Below are 15,170 nucleotides of genomic sequence, written 5' to 3'. Positions count from 1 at the left end.
CAAATGAAAAATGATGTTGCACAGAGATGTTTGTAGCCAGACAACTCACTGCATAAGGAAAGATGGAATGTTTATTTTTGTAATTGAAAAATAAAAAAAAATCTAAAAAAAGAAGGAAGCCATAGCTAAGAATCAAGATCTGGCAGATAGGGTGCAAAAGATGGAAGATAAAATAGACAATGTCCAGCCAATAATTTCTAAAAATGCACAACGGATCCAGAAAATGGAAGAAAAGACAGAGCAAACAGATAAGAAAGTAGAAGAGATGGAGAATAGACTAAGGTAGACAATGATCTTGAACAGTGTCAACACCTCTCCATTAATTAATTAGGAAAGAAAGACCACGAGACTCCATGTGTGGAAATCAAGTGTACTTTTACTAATTAAGAATGATTAAAGGCATAGCGAAGTGAAGTCTGATTATTTAGGCGCGAAAGCGATTGATATATAGAATAGCCCATTCCCCACCCCTTGGCATCACAGTTCCAGTCCAATCATAATTCTTCCAAGTGTCAGGTGTGAGATAACTTCAAAAGGCATCATGAAGATGGAATGTCGGTGTCGTTAGTCCTGGCGGGAACACCCACGCATGCGTAGTCCGATCAGCCGGTAAACTCCAGAACCTTCCTCCAGCACAATGAGTAACCCCTCCCAAATACCATGCCCTCCCTCCCCGTTTCATGGCAACCGAAGCGATAGCAAAGCAGAGGCTGACATCCGGCCGTCCCCCGGAAAAAGGCGGTCAAGCCTGGAAAACGAGAAAACACAAACAAACAGACGAACAACAAAACATAAAAGAGAGAAAAAGGGGGGGGAAAGAAAATCAAGGTTTGTCAGGATAAGCAGCGTAAAACTTCCGAAGTAGGCGGGGGGCACGAACATGGGATTTGTCAACCCATTCCGTATGAGAGGGAGGAAAATGCTTCCAAGCCACTAAGTATTGGATGCGATTACGCCGCCTGCGGGAGTCCAGTATCTCGCGAACTTCAAAGTGTTGTTCACCATCAATCAACAAGGGAGCGGGAGGAGGGTCGTCAGGTGGATGTAAAGAAGAAACACGAACAGGTTTAATGAGGTTAACGTGGAACACGGGATGAACACGGTTGAGATGCTTAGGCAGCTGCAATCGAACGGAAACAGGATTGATGATCTTGATGATGGGAAATGGACCAACATATTTAGGTCCTAATTTTTTGGACTTCTGTGTGGTTTGAAGGAATTTCGTGGACAAGTAAACCAGGTCACCCTCCCGGTACTGATAAGGCTGCGCACGCTTCTTATCAGCCTGTTTTTTATGAGCACGATGTGCAGCATCTAAAGTAGCAAGAGTCAAAGTCCAAATATGGCTCAGGCGTTCACTCCACTCAGCAACGGAAGAAACTTGCGGCTGGTCACGAGGCAACTCAGGAATAGGAACAAAATCCTGACCAAAGACAACCCGAAAAGGGGTGAACCCAGTGCTGGTATGCACAGAATTATTGTAGGCTACCTCAGCATGCGGTAGCAAGTCAACCCAATCATCTTGCTGATAATTGATGAAACAACGTAAATATTGTTCCAAAATAGCAATAGCAGTAATAGCAATAGCAGTAGACTTATATACCGCTTCATAGGCCTTTCAGGCCTCTCTAAGCGGTTTACAGAGAGTCAGCATATTGCCCCCAACAATCTGGGTCCTCATTTTACCCACCTCGGAAGGATGGAAGGCTGAGTCAACCCTGAGCCGGTGAGATTTGAACCACTGACCTGCTGATCTAGCAGTAGCCTGCAGTGCTGCATTTAACCACTGCGCCACCTTGGCTCAGAATTAGTCCTCTCGCAAGCCCCATTGGTCTGAGGATGGTGGGCGGAGCTAAGGCCCTGGGCGGAGCCAATGCGTTTAAGAAACTCCTTCCAGAAAGTTGAGGTGAATTGGACACCTCTATCGGAAACAATGCGATCAGGCACACCATGCAAACGGTAAACGTGGGAAATGAAGAGTTTAGCCAGTGCCTTAGCAGAAGGAATTTTGTGGCACGGGATAAAATGAACTTGTTTGGAAAATAAGTCTGTAACAACCCAAATGACAGTGTGCCCCTGGCTCTCGGGAAGCTCGACAATGAAGTCCATCGAAATCTCCTTCCAAGGGGCGACAGGCCGGGCTACAGATTGAAGCAGGCCTTGTGGTTTTCCAGGTGCCCTTTTAGCGGCAGCACAAACCGGACAACTGGCAACATAAAGTTCAATGTCTTTCTTCAAAGAGGGCCACCAAAATTGTCTCTTCACTAGATGCAAAGTCTTTACGAACCCAAAGTGACCCGCCAATTTGGAATCATGAGCTCGTTGGAGGACGACGAGACAAAGAGAGGCGGGGACATAAAGCTTGGCTCCGATCCACGGTAAATTGTCCCTCATCGTGCACTCATCCTGATGCCGTTGGAACCAGTCATCCTGGGGAAGGGCGTGTTTGAGGTCCGAGAGGAAATCTTGAGGTACCTCCACTTTTGAGCGTGCTTGCTGGCGAGTGACCACCGGAGCCGCCAAGCTGGAGGTGGGAACAACGGGCTGAACAATACTCAGTTTAGAACAGTTGTATTGAGGGAGTCTGGACAAAGCATCAGCCATGAAATTTTTTCCCCCAGGGATGTACTTGAGCGTGAAGTTGAAACGGTTGAAATGTTGGGCCCAACGCATCTGCTTAGGAGATAGACGGCGTGGGGTCCTCAAAGCCTCCAAATTCTTGTGGTCAGTCCACACCTCAAACGGGTGCTTAGCGCCTGCCAGAAAATGGCGCCACGTGGTTAGAGCCCATCGGACTGCAAATGCCTCCTTCTCCCAAACGGCCCAACGTCTTTCAGTGTCCGTGAGCTTGCGGGAGGTGTAAGCGCAAGGTTGCAAATTACCTTGGTCGTTAGCTTGCAGCAAGACGGCCCCAACAGCAACGTCACTGGCATCAGCTTGAACGACGAAAGGCTTGTCCATGTCGGGATGCTTCAGGACAGGCTCCGCAGCAAAGAGGCGTTTCAGTTTCTCGAAGGCAGCTTGGCATTCCATGGTCCAAGCCAGTGGTTTACTAGGCTTAGGTTTAGGCCCACCTTTGGACTTTAACAAATTCGTGATAGGAAGCGCAATTTTGGCAAAAGAAGGAATGAACTGACGGTAGAAATTAGCAAAACCCAAAAAATTTTGCAATTGTCTGCGTGTTCGGGGCGCCTCCCACTCAGTGACCGCTTTCACCTTCCCAGGGTCCATCTCAATGCCGGTGGGAGAGATGCGATATCCTAGGTAGTCAATCTTCGCCTGGTGAAATTCACACTTGGACAATTTGGCATACAGTTCAGCGGCCCTGAGTTTTTTCAACACAGTGCGTACTAAGGCGACGTGTTCGTCATATGTCTGAGTATAGATAAGGATATCGTCCAAATATACGATAACGCCCTTGTAAAGGTGGTCATGCAAGATCTCATTAATTAATTGCATGAAAACTGCAGGCGCCCCCTGCAGGCCAAAAGGCATGACCCGGAACTGGAAGCTACCAAGAGGGCAGTTAAACGCAGTTTTCCATTCATCCCCCTCCTTTATACGGACTTTATAATATGCTTCTCTGAGGTCCAGTTTAGTGAAAATGCGGCCCTTTCCCAATTGGGCTAACATGTCCTTCATCAATGGCAGCGGGTAGAGGTTTTGGGCTGAGATCCCATTAAGATTTTTGAAATTAACACACAATCTCAGGGAGCCATCTTTCTTCTCTGAATAATACAGGGGCAGCTACCTTTGGTCGCGCAGGCTCAATGAAACCCCGTTCCAAATTTTTATCAATGAATTTTCTCATTTCCTCCATCTCCCTAGGCGACATGGAATAAATTTGGGGCTTTGGAAGCTTGACACCGGGCAAAATGTCGATTGAGCAATCAGTAGGCCTGTGGGGCGGAAGTTTATCAGAAGATTGTTCACTAAAAACTCCTCTCAGGTCCCAATACACTTTGGGAAGTTTTTCCTCTCCTTCAATCCTCTCCTGCCCTCTGGCGGCCAAATCAGAACTGCAGCTAAGAGGCTCTGAGGAAGCGCCCTCCCCCTCCGGAGGTGTCTTCGTGCGAATGCGCAGCCAACCTTCCCTCCAATTTATGTGAGGGTTCCATTTCCGGAGCCAAGGGAGGCCTAAAATGAGGGGCCTGTCCATCCCGGGAGCCACAATAAAGGAGATTAGTTCAGTGTGGGAGCCCATTTTCATCTCTAGGGGTTCAGTATAGAAATGGGCACCCCCCCCTGCTATGGACCCATCTATCTGGCAAAAGACAATAGGGGTTTTCAAAGTTTTTAACTTGAGGCCTAGCTTCTCCACCATAGCAGGATTGATCATTGAGCGGGAACAGCCTGAGTCAAGGAGGGCCGGAAGGCGTTCTGGCACCCCCTCGGGCGGAATCCTTAATTCTATTGGGATTAGCATGGGGCCTTTGTTTGAACTCACCCAGCGAGGCGAGGCGTCGTCATCGGAGTCATCAGAGGAGCTGGTGGGGTTGTCAGCTTCTCCCTCCAGGGCCTGTCCGAAACACGGGGGGGGGGGTGGGTGGAATCCACAGCGAACGCGGCTTCTTTTTTCTTCTTGTCTGGGGCCTTGCTGGATCTCCCCTCCCTCTTGGCAGGGGTTGAGGTGGTCGTGGGAAGCTTAGCGCGGCATTCTGGCGCGCGATGGCCTCTTTTTCCACAACGAAAGCATGTGAATGGTTTAGCTTTTCCTGTGGGTCCTCCTCTACCTTCGCTTCTCACTCCGAAAGGGGTTTTGCGGGTTGGGGGGGAAGATCTCGCTGCTTTTTCTCTTTCCCTTTCCCTCTCCTCCTTTGCACATCGGAGTCTAATTAAATCAAGTTCAATATCAGCTGTGTTTTCATACCAAACCGTAAGGCGCTTAGGAAGGTGGCGATTAACACATTGTTGATAAATGTCCTCATCCAAGCCCAAAGCAAATTTATCCAAAAGGGCTTCCTCACTCCATCCTCTCATATAATTACAAAGGTGTTGAAACTCCTGAATGTACTGAGTCACCGGCCTATCTCCCTGTGTGAGGGTCATAAATTTCAGTTTACCCCGTTTCTCAGTTAGGGGGTCATCAAATCGTCTCTTGAACGCTTCCATAAACGCATTAAAATTCCTCAGGAGGGGGGAGTTGGTCTGATGCAAACCCATCCACCAGTCAGCGGCTTCGTTTTCCAAAGCAAGTAATATCATCCGCACTCTCATGGCGTCTGATTCAAAATCGGGCCCATAAATTTCCATGAAGTTATAAACTTGCATAATGAAAAACCCCAGCTTCTTAGGATTTCCATCATACTTTACAGTTAAGGGGGGGACTTTAGCCATTCTGCGTCTTCTGGGGGGTGGGGCCCCTGGCCTGGCAGCACCCCTGGCTGAGGGGGGGTGAAACTGCCCGTGGGTTTTCTTGCTCCCACCCCCTCTCGGCCTCTTCTCCCTCCCCGAATCTTTGCCCAGAGTACCTCTGTTCCAAGTTTTCAGGCTGATCTCTTTCCCAGGGTCTTCGTTCGGCCCCCGCTTCAAACGGCCTTTCCTGATGTTTCCTTCTGGTAACGCCAGCATCCCAGCTTGCACTATCTTCTCTCTGTCCCACCGACAAGGACCAAAGGGGGGGGGGGGTCGCAGGGCCCGTTATTTCCAGCTCAGCCAACTTCTCGGGTAATAATAATTCAGTGGTCTCTTTTTCAATTTCTTCATCGCTAGCGTGCGAAGACATTTTCTCTGTTTCTTCTTCTTGTAGTTTTCACCCCCCACGGAAGGTTGTATTCCTCCTGGTAGGGTGTTGATGAGACTTCGCTTACTGTCAACACCTCTCCATTAATTAATTAGGAAAGAAAGACCACGAGACTCCATGTGTGGAAATCAAGTGTACTTTTACTAATTAAGAATGATTAAAGGCATAGCGAAGCGAAGTCTGATTATTTAGGCGCGAAAGCGATTGATATATAGAATAGCCCATTCCCCACCCCTTGGCATCACAGTTCCAGTCCAATCATAATTCTTCCAAGTGTCAGGTGTGAGATAACTTCAAAAGGCATCACGAAGATGGAATGTCGGTGCCGTTAGTCCTGGCGGGAACACCCACGCATGCGTAGTCCGATCAGCCGGTAAACTCCAGAACCTTCCTCCAGCACAATGAGTAACCCCTCCCAAATACCATGCCCTCCCTCCCCGTTTCATGGCAACCGAAGCGATAGCAAAGCAGAGGCTGACAAACAGTCCATAGTTATGTTGGAGATGGATAATACTTCTTAAGATTCCAGAATATTGAGGAAGAAAAAGGGGAAGATCTTGTGGAGAAAACGGCAGAATTACTGGCAGAGGCATTGGAAAAGAAACAGGAAGTCCTCTCTGGGATGGAAGAAATATTTAGAGTATATACAAGTTATGCTAGAAGAAACAAGCTTCCCAGAGAGGTACAAGTGAGATTTTCAAAACAAAAAGAAAAATTCTTGTGGGAACCAATGTCATACCAACAAGTGGCAGTTGAAGGAGGAGAGGAGTGACCAAGCAGCCTGTCAGCTACTTTCATTGGACAATGTGACTAGTGACATCTGGGAAGGGAAATATCTGTGCTTTTAATTAGGGTGAAAACTGCAGGAACTTTTAGAGTTGGTTTTCACTAGCTGTGCCAATATGATGTATCCAATAAACATGTTCTTTGAGGAATCTACCTGCCTAGGAATTCTGCTTTTAGCAGATGTGTTACTCAGAACACTGACATTAAACCAACTCTCCTAACTTTCTGCTCCAACTGGAGCTGCTCTTATGGGTCCTGAGGCCCAGCTACTCACCTGATCTTTTGAGGGAATAGAGAAGACTCAGGGAAGGCCGTGGAGATGGAGAAAGAAGGGGAAGGGGCCACCAATGCCAGTGCAATCCCTACTGAAAGCCTGCAGATGGCAGCAACACTGGAGGAGGTCATCCTCACAGCGGTGACCCGGCCAAGGGTCTGAAAAGAAGTGCTGGCCGCTGGGAATTGCACTGGGCCAAAGAAGACCTCAGGCACCAGGGCTTCAGCCAGGGGTGTGGAATGGAGTTCCCTGTGACATCCACACAGGACTCTGCCACCTTCGCCCCACACTGGAGTGCAAAGGAACCCCTTGAGCTGGAAGAATCAGTGGAATGGCAACATCTGACCACCCTCCCAGGCCAGGCGTTGGAGAACCTGCAAGAGAGGTTCGACCAGATGACAGGTGTGCAGGTTCGAGCCATCCGGAGTGATCCTGAACTGGCCTACCCTGTCATTTCCACCCCGCCATGGCCTGAGTCCAGTAACAGTGGTTCGATCTGATAGCTTGCCTCCAATGCCATCAGCATAGTTGAGTCTGGGGCCATAGCATAGCTCTCCGCACCACCGTCAGGTGACAAGCCCACCCGGCTACCCACACAACCCTCTGGGGTGGCAGGAACCCCCACCATGGGCGTACTACTACAGTTCTGGCTGGGTTCCTGGACATTGGCCTCCAGCTTGGGCACCACTGCAACCTCCTCGAACAGCTGCCCCTCCCCCGATCAGAGCCACATTCAATGGGGACCCGGAGAAAGTTGCATTCTTCCTGAAACAAGTGTGGGCCCACATAGACAACCATGCAGCCAACTACCCAAGCAACCAGGCGATGGTCTGTGCAGTGACCACGAGTCTGGAGGGAGAGGCAGCTGAATGGGTGACCCAACTCCATGACGGAGGACATGCCGGAGCTGGGAAACATTGACACCGTCCTCCAGGAGCTACGAACCAGATTCGAAGATGACTCCCAGGCCCTGCAATCTGAAGCAGAAATCCGCAAGCTTAAGCAGAGGGGCCGGCCCACCAAGTAGTATGTCCGAGAGTTTCAGAGAGTGACTGGCAGGCTACAGCAGTTGCTGGAGAGGTTACTGGTCTTCTTCTTTAAGGAGGGCCTGGACCATGAGCTACTGCATGTGTGCGTCTACCAAGAGGTCCCTGACTGGATCCACAAGTGGTATCGGATAGCAGTGGTGATGGCCCTTTAACTCAAGTGATACAAGAAGTGTGGGACAGCGGAGCAAAGGCCCAGCCCAGAGAAACATCAGCTTGGGTGATGATCGAACCCTGCCAAGCAGCAGACCCCTCTAGTGGAGCCTTGGGACCACTTATCAAGTACTTCCACTGTGGTCAGCAGGCTATCAGGCAGCCAAATGCCTTGCTCCAGCTCACAAGCTGAGGGGGAAGCTGCTGGAGCCCTCCAAGGCAAAGAAGCCCCAATGTAAGGTGAGAGAGGAGGGGAAATTCACCTACCAGGCCGTCGCGGTCTCTCCTCCCCCAAGTGAGGGACAGAGAACTACAGCTCAGGACACTCAGCGGCCCACACCGTATGACAATGAGGGCGAGTAGGACCCGATGGTAAGCAAAGCCATCTACCCCTTCACCATCCCTGCAGAAATTGTGGCACTGAAGTCCAGGGTCCAAGGGGACATGAAAGCCATAATAGACTCAGGGTACACCTGCTGCCTAATCAGCTTGCAAACCATCCTAAAGCTAAGGAATAGGGTTAAACCCTTACCTGGCCCATAAAATTCAACAGATTGATGGATCAATGATAGGAGGAGCCCCTGCCACACTCCTCACAGAGCCAGTAAGGCTAGAGATTGGCAGGCACTGGGAAATGATCCGTTTCATAGTGGCACCGAAAATGACCAAGGCGGTTATCCTAGGACTGTCCTAGCTAGACTAGTGGGCCCCCACCATTTGGTGGGAAGGGGGTGAGAGTAAACTAAGGCTAGGAATAGGTCCTCTCCCTCCCCCCAGCAATCCCAAAAAAGGAGCTGTCCAGCGGCTGATTGCTACTAAGTGAAACGAGAAGTCAAGAGCTGCAGCAATAACTCCCAGGGACTCCCCAGATTCCCAGGGAATACCATGACCTAGCAGAAGTCTTTAGCAAGGCAGAATGCAATACATTGCCCCTCCCCACTGACTGTGCAATAGAGATTATGGCCAGGGTCAAAGTTACCCAAACTGAAGGTGTACTCCATGACCCCTAGGGAAATGAAGGAACTAAGAGAACCTGCAATAAGAACCTGGCCAGAGGGTTCATACAGCCAGCGAAATCAAGGGTGGCTGTGCAGGTGCTGTTGAAAGAGAAAAATGAGACAATGAGGCTATGTGTGGATTTTAGAGGAATTAATGGTGTCAGCATGGAGAATATGTATGCATATTATGCCCCCTCATGAAGGACATGATGGCCCACTTAGCAAAAGGGAAGAACTTCACCAAACCTGACCTGCGAGAGACATATTACCGAGTGAGGATTAAGGAGGGGGGCAAGTGGAAAACAACATTCAATTGCCAACTGGGGAGTTTCCAATTTAAAGTAATGCCATTTGGCCTTCAGGGGGCTCCCACAGTATTCATGCAACTGATCAACAAGGTGCTGCATGAGCATCTTTATAAAGGGGTCCTTGTGTATTTAGATGACATTCTCACCTTTACTGAAACCAAGGAGGAACATGAAAAATTGGTCTGCCAGGTGCTCAAGAAACTCCTAGCGGCAAACCTGTATGCCAAACTATCCAAGTGCGAATTCCACAAGACCAGTTTAGACTACTTAAATATATCGGGTGTCCAATAAGGGGGTGGAAATGGACCCAGGGAAGGTCAAAGCCATCCTAGACTGGCAGCCCCTTTGGATCCACAAGCAACTCCAAAGCTTCCTGGGGTTTGCCAACTTCTACAGACAGTTCATTCCTTTCTTTGCTGTAATCACCCTCCTAATCACCCAGCTACTAAAGACTGGAGAGGGGGGGAGTGAAACCCTGGCCAAGTCAACCCTTAAAATGGACCCTTGAGTGCCAGAAGGTTTTCGAGACACTAAAAAGACTCTTTGCCAAAGAACCACTACTTAAGCACCCAGACCCAGAATAACCTTTTATTGCCCAAGCGGATCCCAGCGACATAGCATTGGCTGCAGTTCTCCAAAGGAATACAGAGGGACATTTAGAACTATGCGCTTACACCTCCAGAAAACTGAAATATGGTGGGCTGTATGGGAGAAGGACGCATATGTGGTCCACTGGGCTCTGCTGACATGGCGCCACTTCCTTGAGGGAAGCCAAGTGCCTTTGAAGTATGGACTGACCACAAAAACCTAGAGGCACTTAGGACCCTGCAGAAACTTTCACCTAAACAAGATTGGTGGGTGAAGTATTTCAGCCGATTCACATTCACTTTGAAATACATCCCCGGGGGGGGGGGGAGGACACCTCTTGGCAGATGCCTTGTCACAAATGCCACAGTACAGCAGCAAGCTCAAAGAAGTGGTCCATGCAATGATGCCACCCGCCCAGAAAGTGACGCAAGCCATCACCACGTAACAGACGCAAAAGTGAAGAGCCGACGAGGGAGGGGTCTGACACAAAAATTAAAAGCCTAGCTTCCAGCTGATCCATGGTACAGGGACAACAAAGGGCTACTGACACTTAGAGATGGACTAGCCTGGAAGGGCTCTAAACCCAACAGCCTTCATCTTCAAGTCCTTCAAAGAAGCCATGATGCAAAACAGGCAGGGCACTTCGGGTTCCTGAAAACCTTGCACCTCACAAGGAGGCAATTTTATTGGCCAAAGATGAAATGGGACATTGAGGACTGTCAAAAGCTGTGAAACTTGTGCTGCCATGAAAAAACAACCAGGGAAACCCCCTGGACTACTCCAACAAGTAGCTGACCTGTCCCATCCGTGGGAAGAAATCACCATAGACTTTATAGTACAGCTTCCAGAGAATGGGGGGAATACGGTCATATGGACGATGATCGGCCTCTTCTCCAAGCAAACCCATTTTATAGCCTGCTCCAGGCTCCCATCAGCCCACATGCTAGCCAAACTATTGTCAGCGTTCCAACTAATTCCTCATTTCAGTTCAGAACTCTGAGACAAAGTCCATCAAAGTAAGATTTACTTGGGAAGTCATATTGGTACATATGGGAAAAACCAGATTTTTTTACCATACTCTTCAAGGGCAGCCCCATGTAGAGCACGTTGCAGTACTCCAGCCTAGAGGTCACAAGGGCACGAGTGACTGTTGTGAGAGCCTCCCGGTTCAGGTAGGGGCGCAACTGGTGCACCAGGCGAACCTGGGCAAATGCCCCCCTGGTCACAGCTGACAAATGGTGTTCAAAAGTCAGCTGTGGGTCCAGGAGGACTCCCAAGTTGCGGACCCTATCTGAGGGGCGTACTATTTGACCCCCCAGCCTGAGAGATGGAACACTTGGCCAATTAGTAGGAGGGAAGCACAGCAGCCACTCGGTCTTATCTGGATTGAGTACAAGCTTGTTAACCCCCATCCAGTCCCTAACAGCCTCGAGGCCCTGGCTCATCACGTCCATCGCTTCATTGAGTTGGCACGGGGCGGACAGATACAGCTGTGTATCGTCCGCATACTGGTGGTATTTTATCCCGTGCCTCCGAATGATCTCGCCCAGCGGTTTCATGTAGATATTAAAGAGAAGGGGGGACAGGACCGAACCCTGCGGCACCCCATATGTTAGGGGCCTAGGGGTCGATCTCTGCCCTCCGACTAACACCGACTGCGACCTGTCCAAGAGGTAAGAGGAGAACCACCGTAAGACAGTGCCTCCCACCCCCACCTCCCGCAGTCGTCGCAGAAGGATACCATGGTCGATGGTATCGAAAGCCGCAGAGAGGTCAAGGAGTACTAGGATGGAGGCATGACCTCCATCCCTGGCTCTCCAGAGATCATCGATCAATGCGACCAAAGCGGTTTCTGTGCTGTAGCCAGGCCTGAAGCCCGACTGGAAGGGATCTAGATAACTGGTTTCCTCCAAGGACCGCTGGAGCTGAAAGGCCACCACCTTCTCAACAACCTTCCCCACAAAGGGGAGGTTGGAGACTGGACGATAGTTGTTTAGGACGGCTGGATCCAAAGATGATTTCTTCAGGAGGGGTCTCACCACCGCCGCCTTTAATGCGGGGGGAAAGACCCCCTCCCGAAGGGAGGCGGCAACAACCGCCTGGATCCAGCCCCGTGTCACCTCCCTGCTGTTAACAACCAGCCAGGAGGGGCATGGGTCCAGTACACATGTGGAGGCACCTACAGCTCTCATGGCCTTGTCCATGTCCTCTGGGGTAACAGCTTGAAAATCAATCCAGTGATGTCCTACCAGATTATCCCTTGGTGCCTCAGCTGGTTCTGCGGGATTGGAGTCCAGGTCCGCACGAAACTGAGCAACTTTATCCGCGAGGAATCGGACGTAGTCCTCAGCTCTGCCCTGCAAAGGATCGCTCGCATCCCTCCTATTTAGGAGGGAACGGGTTATCCTGAACAAGGCGGCTGGGCACGACTCAGCGGAAGCAATCAGAGAGGCAATGTATGTTCTTTTTGACGTCCTAATTGCCCGGATGTAGACTCTGATGCTGGATGTTAAAAGTGCTCGGTCCAACTCGGATTTACTGGATCTCCATCGGTGCTCTAGGCGTCTCTTTCAGCGCTTCATCTCCCGGAGTTCCTCAGTAAACCAAGGGGCCCTCCTGGATCCACTGCCTCGGATCGGCCGTAAAGGCGCAATCCGGTTAAGAGCCTCTGTCGCTGCCAAATTCCAAGCAGCAACCAGAGTCTCCGCCGGAATGCGGGCGAGAGTATCAGGAATAACCCCAAGCTCCGTCTGGAAACCCGACGGGTCCATAAGTCGCCTGGGGCGGAACCACCTGGTCGGTTCCTCCTCCCTACAGTGGGGGTTTGGTCTCCGAAAGTCAAGCCTCAGTAGGTAGTGGTCCGACCATGACAGGGGTAAGATCTCACTACCCCTCAGACCAAGATCACAGCTCCACTGCTCCGAGAGAAATACGAGGTCGAGCATGTGACCCGCCGAGTGAGTTGGGCCCCGGATTACTTGGGTCAAGCCCATGGCTGTCATGGAAGCCATGAACTCCTGCGCTCCATCAGAGTGTTCACCGAGCGAAGGCAAATTGAAATCCCCCAGAACCATAAGCCTGGGGAACTCAACTGCCAGCTCGGCTACCGACTCAAGGAGCGAGGGGAGGGCTGCTGCAACGCTGTTGGGAGGCAGGTACGTTAACAGCAAGCCCACTTGACCCTTGAGGTCCAACTTCACCAGCAGGGACTCACACCCGACAAGCTCCGGAGCAGGGATCCTACGAGGTACTAGAGACTCTCGGATAACAATGGCCACACCCCCACCCCTTCTCTGGGCTCGCGGCTGATGAAGCACCTGAAAGCCCTCTGGGCACATCTCTACGAGGGGGACTCCTCCCTCCGGGCCCAGCCAGGTTTCAGTAATACATGCCAGGTCTGCCCTCTCGTCTAAAATTAAGTCCCGAACGAGAGGAGCCTTATGAACTACAGACCTGGCATTTAGCGACAGCAGCCTGAGACCAGGTTCCTGATTACTCGCGCCATCTGGCCTTGGAGTTGGACTCATAGGGCCGGAAGGAGGGATCTCTGTAACGTAGCGAGCCCTCCTTCCCCGGTAATGGCCAGCCCTAAAGTCCCCGCCATATCTGCCCCTCCCTGTTAAGACCGTAATGCTCCGGCCCACTCCCGTGTCCGTAGTCCCTCCACCCACCTCCATAGCCCCTGCATGCTCCGGCAGGCCCTTCGAATCAAACATCCTGAGGCTGGAATTAGGCCCAGGCCCCCCTGACACTTCTGCAGAGCACTCAGTGCAGAGGGTACCCGGATGAGGTCCCAGCCTACTCAGACATACACAATCACGCAGCCAATCACTCCCCACTAACAATTTAAAAACACAAAAAAGTTACAATAATAATAGGAATTAAAAGAGTGGGCACATACATCAACAATCACACCATACACACCTCATTCATAAAATGCGGAGAAACTAAAAAATTGCACAGATCTTAGATGGAACAATGTGAGAAGGGGGAGGGAGAGGTACTCCGCTCCTCTCCCTTCCTATGGCAATTAAGTTGACTAAGGTGGTTGAGAACCCAGCCACAATCCACAGAGGGTATGCAGAGGGGGAGGGTGGCGTTTCCCCCCTCTGGTAAGGTTGAAAAGGTCCCAAGAGTCTAAGGCAGTTAAGGTTTTATCGGTATTGTTTAGAATAGGTATAGCAATCTTGCTAATATATTCATCTTTACTATGGCTATTCTTCCCATCAATGATAATTGTAGGATTTTCCATCTTTCCAGATCTATTTCTATTTGTTTTCTCACCTTATAATAGTTATCCTGCTTTAGTGTTACACACCTTGATGTCAATTGAATACCCAAATATTTCACTTTTTTTCACCACCTGTATGTCCAGTTTCCCCATCAACTCTTTTCTGTTTTTCTGTCATATTTTTCACCAGAATTTTTGTTTTGTCTTTATTAATCTTCAAGGCTGCAATTACTCCATATTCTTCTATTATTTTAACTAGTTTTGGCCCTGTTTCTATTGGATCCTCCATAATAAAAACCAAATCATCCGCAAATGCTTGTAATTTATATTCTTCTTTCTTGACCCTCATACCTTTTACCTGTTTATTTTGTCGTATTTCTCTATTAAAAATCTCTAGTGTCAGCATAAATAATAATGGCAATAGTGGACATACTTTAAACTTTAAACTTAACTTTAATAAAATTTGTATGCCGCGCACTCCCTAGGGACTCCCTAGACATCCTTGTCTAGTTCCCTTCGTAATCGCTATCTTTCCTGTCATATCACCATTTACCATTACCTTTCCTGATTGGTTATTATATATCATTTTAATCATATTTATAAATCCCTCACCAAATTCCATCATTTGTAATTGCATTATCATAAATTGCCAGGTCACGTTGTCAAAGGCCTTTTGTGCATCCAGAAACAACAACACCATTTGCTTTTCTGGGTGGGCTTCATAGTACTCTAGCGTATTCAATACAATTCTAATATTGTCTCTAATCTGTCTCTTGGGGAGAAATCCATTTTGGTCTATGTGTATAAATTCATTTAAAAGTCTCTTCATTCTTTCTGCCATTATTGTTGCAAAAAATTTATAACCCACATTTAATAGTTAAATAGGTCTATGGTTCTTTACTTGTTGTAGATCTGACTCTTCTTTTAGTATAAGCGTTATATATGCCTCCGTTCATGTTTCTGGCATCTTTGCCTCCCTTAATAAGACATTGAATAGTTCTAGCATTACATTGCTTAATACTTTTTGTAGTGTTTGGTAAAGT

Source organism: Thamnophis elegans, unplaced genomic scaffold (genome assembly GCF_009769535.1).
Source record: "Thamnophis elegans isolate rThaEle1 unplaced genomic scaffold, rThaEle1.pri scaffold_71_arrow_ctg1, whole genome shotgun sequence".
Taxonomy (NCBI): Eukaryota; Metazoa; Chordata; class Lepidosauria; order Squamata; family Colubridae; genus Thamnophis; species Thamnophis elegans.
Note: the sequence above shows the minus strand (reverse complement) of the source record.